The sequence below is a fragment of the Mirounga leonina genome, unplaced genomic scaffold, assembly GCF_011800145.1.
Source record: "Mirounga leonina isolate KUSES-001 unplaced genomic scaffold, KU_Mleo_1.0 Mir_176, whole genome shotgun sequence".
Classification (NCBI taxonomy): domain Eukaryota; kingdom Metazoa; phylum Chordata; class Mammalia; order Carnivora; family Phocidae; genus Mirounga; species Mirounga leonina.
In genome coordinates, this window is record NW_023270454.1 from 46,179,193 (window position 1) to 46,189,574 (window position 10,382).

The following is a 10,382-nucleotide window of genomic DNA, read 5'->3' on the forward strand; positions in this document are numbered from 1 at the left end:
CACAGAAGCTTTTCTGAGTTTGAATAATTACTTATCTAGGCAACTTGACTGAAAAAACAAATCTGCATTGGTTTTTAGCAACTTCTGTTATCTTGCAGTTATCTTCACAATAAAAGGTAAATATATCTTGGTTTCTTTTCCTAAGTATACCCATTTTATTCATTGCATTGATTGGGTTTATACACAGAAAAGAGGCACTTTTTCTGCATCTAGATTTATCTCAACAGTCATACTGAATGATTGATGAAAGCATTAATAAGTCAAAGAGTGAAGATGAGATCAAGAGGTCAACATTTCTTCTGTGTCACTTATTATCTTGTTAATTGTTTAGAGACCTGAAAAAGAAAACTAAACTATTGTAATGGAAAATAACTAACTGAATCTAATAGTAGTGCTTTTCACTATAGTGGCTGTTATTATTGTTTTTTTTTTTTTTTAACTCCTTAGGGAATGCCTTAAAATATTACTACTTGCTGAAGCAGTTAGTTTAAGACAACGTTTATTTATCATACTATGAAAATAATGAGATAAACATATAAGCTTTTCCACCTTATATCCCTAGTTCCTCTCAGAGTCCCAGTGGGCACACAGCAGATGTTCAATGAACACTGTGTTGATGCAAACTCTGGGAAGATACAACTATTCAACAAAGAAACACAATCAGAATTTATCATTCCAAATTATCAACTCAATAATTTTATATTAAAAAAATATTTCACTGAACCTTTGTGGACAGAATAGTTTTTAATGTTAAAAAATGGAATCTCAGTGAATACTGTTACTCTTTGTCTCTCTTTCTCTCTTTTAAACACACAGGTGCATGCACATATTCATGCACACACATACTCTTTGAAATTCTAGATAAATATTTAGATTTTCTTTTTTACGCACTCACTCATTTATTAAACAGGTATGTATTGAACCAGGTAGCATCCTAAGGACTTTGCATATAGACATGAATAAGATGGGCAAGGCCCCTGCCATCAAGGAGCTTACATTTTGATGGGGAGCTTTAAGATGACCTTGGTGTTGAGGTGGGAAATAAAAACATCACATTGAAAGTCATGGGATGGTTCAAAGCCTTCCACATCATTAATACTGCTTCATCTTAGATCAGTGGAGATTGCTACTAGATAATGCTTCAGCTGTCACACTTTGTGTGCTAGAATTAGATTACCCCACATATCTCTAAATCATTTAATCTAATGGTATCCAAATAAACTAAGTGTGAGAATGAGATTACTTATACATAGCTGAATGCTGTCTATGCATGTTACACAAAGCAAGAAAATATAGTCTCCATTAATGAGACAGCTTGGCCTTTCCCCTGGCTGGCAGTGCCGAAGCCACGTGATGCCTGGAGTTACTGTAAAAGACATGAACCAGCAGGAGTTCCTCAGAGTTCTGGCAGCCTTCCTCAAAAAGTTCGGGGAGCTGGAAGTCCCTGAATGGGTAGACGCTGTCAGGCTGGCCTACAATGAAATCTAGTTCTACAAAGGAGCGGCTTCCACAGCAGGGCGCCTGTACCTCTGAGGTGGCACTGGGGTCAGCTGCACAACTAAGATTTATGCGGGATGTCAGAGAAACAGGGTCAGGCCTAGCCATTTCAGCAGAGGCTCCAAAAGTGTGGTCTGCATGGTCCTCCAAGCCCTAGAGGCGCTGAAAATGGCAGAAGAGGACCGAGATGGGGGTGGGAAACTGACATCTGAGGGCCAGAAATCTGGACAGAATTGCTGGATGGGTGGCGAATGCCAACAAGAAGCATTAGAACAAATGCTGGGTTCATAAATTGCCTCATTCTAAAATAAAGAGATAGATGATAGATAGATAGATATAGATGATAGATAATAGAGAAAACAAAATAAAATACTTGATAAAGGCAAAAATTATTGTATTTTTCAGGTTAGAAAATACTATCTAAATAATGGAATGATGAACTTACAAGCAGGAAACATCTGTAATCCTATTCACTCTGCCTCATATGTATTCAAACAAATGTTTTAAATAAACACCTGTCCAACATGTGGTTACTTTGCGAGAGCCACGATTTTTCCCCAAAGTTCTTTAGCAAATTTCTTTTAATATAAAGTCTGCCTTGTGGCTTTGCATAATAAGCAAAGCAAACAAAAATATTATTCTTTAGGCATATGCCAAGTGATGAGAAACAGCCTCCTCTATTCCCAAGCTAGGATAAAAATACTCACCTTTTTGCAGGTGTAAACTAGCATTGCCAACTTTAAACGAAGCTCATTTGAAGGTTGGGATATATATAAACCATTAGTATAATAGAGCAATTAACACTACTCCCAGGGTAGATGAATAAATCGCTGATACAAGATTTTGTAAATGCTGTTACTAAGTACAGAGTATATGATATATATCAATCTATATGAGTGTATGAATGACTGGAAACACACACACATACATAAATGCCATCTATGCCATTTGGCAGAATTCTGCTAATTTTCATATGATGATATATGGGTAAGTGGAAAAACAAACATCTGCTATAGTTTATTTCTTTTTCTGAATGGTTAAAGTAGCCCACCTTTTGAAAATGAGTTTACACTTTGGTCTTATATGTCTGGCTCAGTCACAATGTAAACCTTTTTTGTTCAATGTTATGAGTAAATGGTAAAGGCAAATTGATATGGTGGAGTATGGCACCAGTGGTTCTTCCAGGGTGATAATGTTGTTTATAGGAAGAGAAAAACATGTCTATCAGAAGGCATATGAATGAGACAACAGATTCCAGTTCCCAATTCTTGCTTTGGGGTTCTGCCTTTATTTACAGAGGAAGCATCTGGCTGTGGAAAAAATATACCTAGTCTTTCTAATATAAAATCTAGAGGGAATGTTCTATTTAATAGACAGCCTCTTACAGTAGAAAAACAAGAGCCAGCCTCTCTGCTTGCTACAATGGGCCTCTCTATACAACGGACTATGACAAAAGTAAAAAGGAGATTAGAAGTCTGAGGGTTTGAACAGGCTTCTGGAGATCAATGTAGGGATATGAAGGAGCACTCTTCCAAATGAAAAAAAAAAAAAAAAACACTTTCAAAAAACAGTAAAAATGGAGGTTCCTCAAAAAGTTGAAAATAGAGCTACCCTACGACCCAGCAATTGCACTACTGGGTATTTACCCCAAAGATACAAAAGTAGTGATCTGAAGGGGTATGTGCACCCCAATGTTTATAGCAGCAATGTCCACAATAGCCAAACTATGGAAAGAGCCAAGATGTCCATCAATAGATGAATGGATAAAGAGATGTGATACACACACACACACACACACACACAATGGGATATTATGCAGCCATCAAAAAAACTGAAATCTTGCCATTTGCAACAACGTGGATGGAACTGGAGGGTATCATGCTGAGCGAAATAAGTCAATCAGAGAAAGACATGTATCATATGATCTCACTGATATGAGGAATTCTTAATCTCAGGAAACAAACTGAGGGTTGCTGGAGTGGTGGGGGGTGGGAAGGGTGGGGTGGCTGGGTGATAGACATTGGGGAGGGTATGTGCTATGGTGAGCACTGTGAATTGTGTAAGACTGATGAATCACAGATCTGTACCTCTGAAATGAATAATACATTATATCTTAAAAAAAAGAAAAAAAAGATAGTAGGAAAGGAAAAATGAAGGGCGTGGAATCAGAGGGGGAGACGAACCATGAAAAACTATGGACTCTGGGAAATAAACTGAGGGTTCTAGAGGGGAGGGGGGTTGGGGGAGGGGCTAGCCTGGTGATGGGTATTAAAGAAGGCATGTACTGAATGGAGCACTGGGTGTTATATGCAAACAATGAATCATGGAACACTGTATCAAAAACTAATGATGTAATGTATGGTGATTATCATAACATAATAAAATAAAATTTAAAAAAACAATAAAAATAATTAAAGGGTCTCTCATAGAGATGAGTAATAGAGAGAAAAGAAGCAATAATAGTACGAGAATTGAATTCACTGGATGGAGTTCACAAATATTGCAAAGATACCTTCTAAATGCACAATACCCAGGAAAGATCAACCTGAGTGAAGCAATAAACTCCCTGGTGACTAGTTGGGGATTGAGAGCCATTATAATGTGTACATTAAAATAAAACAGTTTATTTTTACCCCACACTAGTAAAATTTAAATTCTGTGTAGAAAATGCACTCACATTTCTGTCTGGTTCTTGAACCATGCATTTGTGGGGGTAGATTTCAAGTAACCTGGGGCAAGAGTGAAAACACTGAACTGAGATTTGAGCTGCCATCCAAGAGAGAGTTTGCAATTTGATTCCAACCAAGTTAATTGACTGCTAAAAGAACTACAAAAATCAACACTCTTCAGGGAATATAATAGAATGTAGAATTTTCACAACATAATATTCACAATGTCTAGGGGACAATACAAAATTTGAACTTCAGTGGAAATTAACGTCAAAATACAAGATTTTTGAATTCATAGAGAGAGATTTTAAAGCAGCTGTTATAGCTATGTTCATGATGTAGAGAAAAATTTGCTTGTAATGATTAGAGAAATTAGAAAAATTAGCAGATAAATATAAAGTGTAAAAGATAAAGAAATTGCTAGGAGGGAGTAAGAGTAAGATTCCATAAAATTGATGAAGGATATGAGAAAATTAGGGGTAGAAAATTCAACATCTCTTATGTAGACTGGGAAACTTATCTCCTTATTTCAGCAACATTTAATTATGATCAGTGTTTTCAGGTGATTAGTTTATATTTAGTGAATTCTTCATTTAATACATAGTGAGCCCAGCAATCATTGAATAGAGTAGTCTGTAAACAAATTCTAAGTTCTTTATTACCTAGGATAAACTTTACCAAGAAATAAAAGAGTAAAGTTCACTTAAGACAGACCTTGCCATTTTAATTTTAGTTGCTTTTATATTTTAAGTTGATTTAAACCCATTTTGGTGCAAAGTGGAAGATAAATAAGTACATATTTTAAGTAACATTAGAGAAACTAATTTTAAAATGTCCAAAGTATGACAGGACATAAATGGTAATGGAATTTCACTCTCTTACAATGTAGAAAGCACTTTTGCAACATTCCAGAAAAAAATAAATTTTAACAGTTCCATGGGAAAGGCAAAGTACCACAGTTATAAAACACATAGGCATTAGAATCAAACAGGTATAGATTTAATCTCCAGATCTATTTTTTATTAGCTATGTGAACTCAGGCAAATTCCTTAGTTTTTTGAGCTTCAGATAGCTCATTCCAAAATGAAAATTTTGACATTACCGATTTTTTTTTCCTGTTCTAATGCTTATTATTTTCTCAGGTTACTTTTAGCTACATTAGCTGATATTAGTGGCTATGTTTATTATTGTCTCTCATGATACAGTATAGACAATTATTTGGAAATATCTTATTGGCCAGTGATTAAAAAATATATTATCATTTTAAAAAGAGGTCAGTTTGAAGATAAACTAAGGCAAACATACCTTTATCCCAGAATACATAGCAAGCCACTTTCCTTGTGATGCTGTCAATAAACTGTTGTAGTCTTTGTGAAGAGGAATTCACTGTATTTTTGCATTAGTAAGGAGTATGGCAATATGAATTCAGTTTCAACACAGGTATTTTCAAATGTATATACTTTTTGTCTAGGTTTCATAACTATTAAAAGGACACAGTGCAGTTTGTATAGTTCCTCATAATATTAATCTTTTACACATTTCTTTTTGTCTTTGTATATCTGCCTTTCTTCTTATCTACTGAATAAAAACAACTTATAAATAGTCCTGTATCCACTTTCTTCTATAACAAGGTCTTGGCTAATTCCCCAAGGATTCCCCCCATGTGCCTCCACTTTGGAATGATTTACAATATTCTTCTTCCCTCTTTGCCAGTAATTTCAGTGTACTGCTACTCCTCCATCTGGTATAGTAAATAGAGAGTTGTTCTTTTCAAGAACACTCATGAATGGAAAAGCCAAATTTCTCTTTCCTCCCCCCACACCCAGAAATTTTAAAAAATAATTAGTAGTCTACTGAAAATATACAATCTGTTTTGATATTTTCAAAATTCTAGCCATAGTGTTGAAATGACATTCCTTCAATTATGTATGAATCATCATTTTTGTGGAGGGAAAAGGGAGACATGCAAAAAAATATAGGACTTTCTCTGTGAAAGGACCTAATAGCTCTGCAACTCCCTCAGTCTGTCAGTTTCTGCCTTAGAACTCTTCAAGAAAATTCAATAGATCATTTATCTCTGCCTTCGGACTGGATGATTGGCCCTTGAGGTCTTCTGAGGTACCCCTGTGTAAATTAGAAGCATAGGTGGCAATGAAATTGTCTTAATCATTAAAAGGAAAGCAAAGATTGAAATTGACCCTAGGGAAGGACTGTTTCAATAGATCCCTTGACTCTATGCTCAGAGGCTGGGTGAACTCTAGACAGAGTGGTAGTAAATTTTTATTTCACCATGACAAGGCAGTACTTAAAAAGAACATAAAAGCATGCAGCAGCAATTTTTAGAATATTTTTGTGTCCTTGGGAAGCCCCCTGTCTGTTATATATGAAACAGTTGAAAATATTTGAATCATATGCATATACGTATGTGCACACAGACATACACACACTATATTATCAATATGTGGATATATATTAGCCAAGCATGACATGATTGGATTGTGAGTCAACAACTTTTTATGAGCTGAAATTATTGATGTGCATTTTCTGCTCAATGACAGAGCCAAAAATTATTCAAATAAAATAAGAGAATTAGCTCACAGAATGGAATGAATACTACAAACATAAGTATAATATAATAAGTATAATCAGAATTATAAAAGTATAATTATAAAAGTATAAATGTATAGAGAATGATATTATAATATAAAATAATAATACATAATTTTAATGAATTTAGAAATAATTGTTTTACTTTCCTTATTATAAAAGTGACTCATGCTTATTACCAAAACATTCTAATGATACAGAATCTTATAACAGACAAGGTAAAAATCCCCAATAATCTTCTCTAAAGTACATCACTATTAATAATGTGATTCATATCTTTCCTGACTTTTTTATTAGCACACAAGTATATCTATTATCATTTTAAAACCAAATGAGATCATGCTATAAGTAATGGCTCCCCAAATCTTTTGAGAAACCAAAGCTAAACATACACATGTATCTGCACATGCACACACACATAAATAACCATTTTTTAATTAAGAAGATATTTATATACTTTATCAGTATATATTTTCTTTATCAGTATATGAATATCTTCCTAATTTTTCAACAGGATGTATTGTGTTTTATTTTATGACTAATATAGAAAGTATTTCATTAATAGCAGTGACAACTTAAGTCATATATATTTTTATTTTGAGTTGCTGTATATTTAAAGGAAAGTATATTTGAAATTTTGGTATTGTCAAATTACTCCCCTAAAAAGATTGTACGACTTCAGAAATGTATAATGTGGTCTACTTCTACATATCTTCCTAATCACTGTGCATTGATCATTTTTCACTTTTGCTAATCAGATAGGTGAGAAATATCTCAAATATATCTTTTATAAATGTATGTGTATTTCTCATATTGTTATTAAAACTGAGGATCTTTTTGGGGTGCCTGGGTCGCTCAGTCAGGGAAGGGTCCAACTCTTGATTTCAGCTCAGGTCATGATTTCATGGTCATGAGTCGAGCCCCATGTCAGGCTCCATGCTTAGCGTGGAGTCTGCTTGAGATTCTCTCTCCCTTTCCTTCTGTCCCTTCCCCACTCATGCTCTCTCTCTCTCTCTCTCAAAATAAATAAATAAAAAATCTTAAAAAAAAAAAACAACCGTGAGAATCTTATGTGCTTATTTAATGTTATTATTTCTTCTATAAATTTATTTTTATCTATTTTTTCAACATACATTTATTTTAAAAATCAAACACTGATCCCCTGATTTTCTACATAAAATTTGATCTGATATACACAATGATGTTTTTCACTGAAAGTGGATGATTAAAAATTTGTTATCAGTTAATTCAATGAACTATCATTTGTTAAAAAAACATTTATTGGGTACTGATCTTTACTTAGAAAGGTATCAGGTGCTGAATATACAAATATAAATAATTCTAAACAGGAAATAGGTGAGTCTCTCTTGAAAAATTGATTTTTTCACACTACTCAAAGTAACTATTATTTTTTATTTTTTTAAAGATTTTATTTATTTATTTGACAGAGAGATAGCGAGAACAGGAACACAAGAAGGAGGAGTGGAAGAGGGAGAAGCAGGCTTCCGGCCGAACAGGGAGCCCGATGTGGGACTCCATCCCAGGACCCTGGGATCATGACCCGAGCTGAAGGCAGACGCTTAACGACTGAGCCACCCAGGTGCCCGAAAAGTAGTTATTTAATTCCTTAATTGCCTAACAGAACCTAAGGAGAAACACAATATTTAATTTTGACCTTTTACTGATTTCCTATAGAGATCAAACACTGTCTGTTGCCCTTTACCTTCATAGAAATGTATTCTTTTTTTTTTTAAGGTTTTATTTATTTATTTATTTGTTAGAGAGAGGGAGAGAGAGAGAGAGAAGGAGGGAGCACAAGCAGGGGGAGCGGCAGGCAAAGGGAGAAGCAGGCTCCCCACCGAGCAAGGAACCTGATGTAGGACTTGATCCCAGGACTGTGGGATCATGACCTGAGCTGAAGGCAGACAACTTACTGAGCCACCCAGGCATCCCCATGGAAATGTATTCTATAACTCATACAAATGAGCCTACCTCAGTATCCTTGCCAGGCTCAGGTGTTGCAGGTTAGCCTATAGGAAGTGTGGCCTCTCTGTGAACTTGGTGGTTGATTCAGACCTTAGTAGCTGTGGTCCTACAACGGGAGATTGTGCCCACAATAGGAGATCTGAGTGATGCCTATTCATGGCTGCAGGGGGCTATCTCTTACCTTTTGTTGATTGTATCCTGGAAAGGTGTGAAGGTCAGCAAGTTCAAAACAAAATGGTTAAAGTCAAAGCATTGCTGGGGAATTGGAGTTATATATAGTAAGATTCAATGACAAGGAAGGAGAAACCAAGAACTCTAAGATTGAACATATGATTATTTATACAGGATAACAGGTAGTAGTTTACCATTCTGGAGATAAGACTGGGAGATATTTAGGATGGTCTCAAGTCAAGCTTAAATGGGTGAACCTTACAGAAGTTCCAATAGATAGAAATTTACATGTGATGCTGTTGGGCAGTTTTTAATATTTAGTTCTAAGTGCCATCTAGACATAACTAACCTACTGACAAATAATTCCATTCTAAACATTTTTTTTCTTTTACCTTCTAGTGGAAACAAGTTCTCTCCTCATTGTCTTATCTATGGTTTTGGAGCAAAGTGATGGGGGGGAGGGGAGGGTAAGAAAGGGAGGAAAAAGCCCAAGCCTGTTCTGTGGTATAAGTGAAGCTACCTGTCCCCGGCAGCAGGAGTAAAGGAATCCATAATCAAGTCTTGAACAGTTCTTCCTAGTTACAGAAAGGAGAGTGATAAGTACTTTTGATTCTGAACATGCTATCCAAGCACTCTCTCCCCCTTGGGTTGAAGTCACTGCCACAACATGAACACCAGGACCCAGTGTTATATTCATGGGTTTAATTATAAATAAGACACCAAAACATCTGTGCTCTGCCATTTTACATTATATTAATTTAAGATGACAGCTTCTTTGGTGAAACATTTTTTTTTTTTTCTGTTTTACTTGCATGCTGTGCCTCATGGTGATTATTGTAGACATTATTTCACACAGGGTGGTCCACAGTCATTTAACACCTTATATCACATTGGGATCTCTGCATAAGGACTCATTAATTAGGTGGACAGAAGATAAATGCATCTGTAACAATGGCAAGGAGCCAAGGCTTACTCTTCCCAGGTGTTCAAAGAAGTTGCTAGAACCCAATTCATCTTCAGAGAATGACTAACATGGGTTCAAGAGGCGAAGGCACTGATGTGAAAGAATGTTGTTTCAAATAATCATTAAAAATGAGATGGATTTACTTATTCAGATGAAATTCTTTTAAACAAATCTCCCCCAAGAGTTACTAAGCAAAAATCTTGGAGTACTTCCAATTTGGGGTTGATACAGCTTCCTGGAGAGTCTAGTAAATGTTTTGAGGAATCCCATATTAGGGTCATTTTATTATATTTCAGAATCTAACAGCAATGAAGGTACTCATAAAATATACTAGAACTGGCATTCATTTGGAGAAAATTAGAGGGCCTTTTATGTCTAGGGAATGAAATTCTTTGAACAGGAAATGTTTTCACTCACATGTTTCTCTTTATTGAGGTCTTTTATATATCTCAAGTAGTATGGCTTTTTTTTTTTTTAACTGTCAATGT

General features: G+C 35.3%; 1 pseudogene; it reads left to right on the top strand.

The window, feature by feature from the left end:
• Nucleotides 1-1,353: 1,353 nt before the first annotated feature.
• On the top strand, nt 1,354-1,768 carry LOC118022460 (annotated as a pseudogene).
• Nucleotides 1,769-10,382: the final 8,614 nt, after the last annotated feature.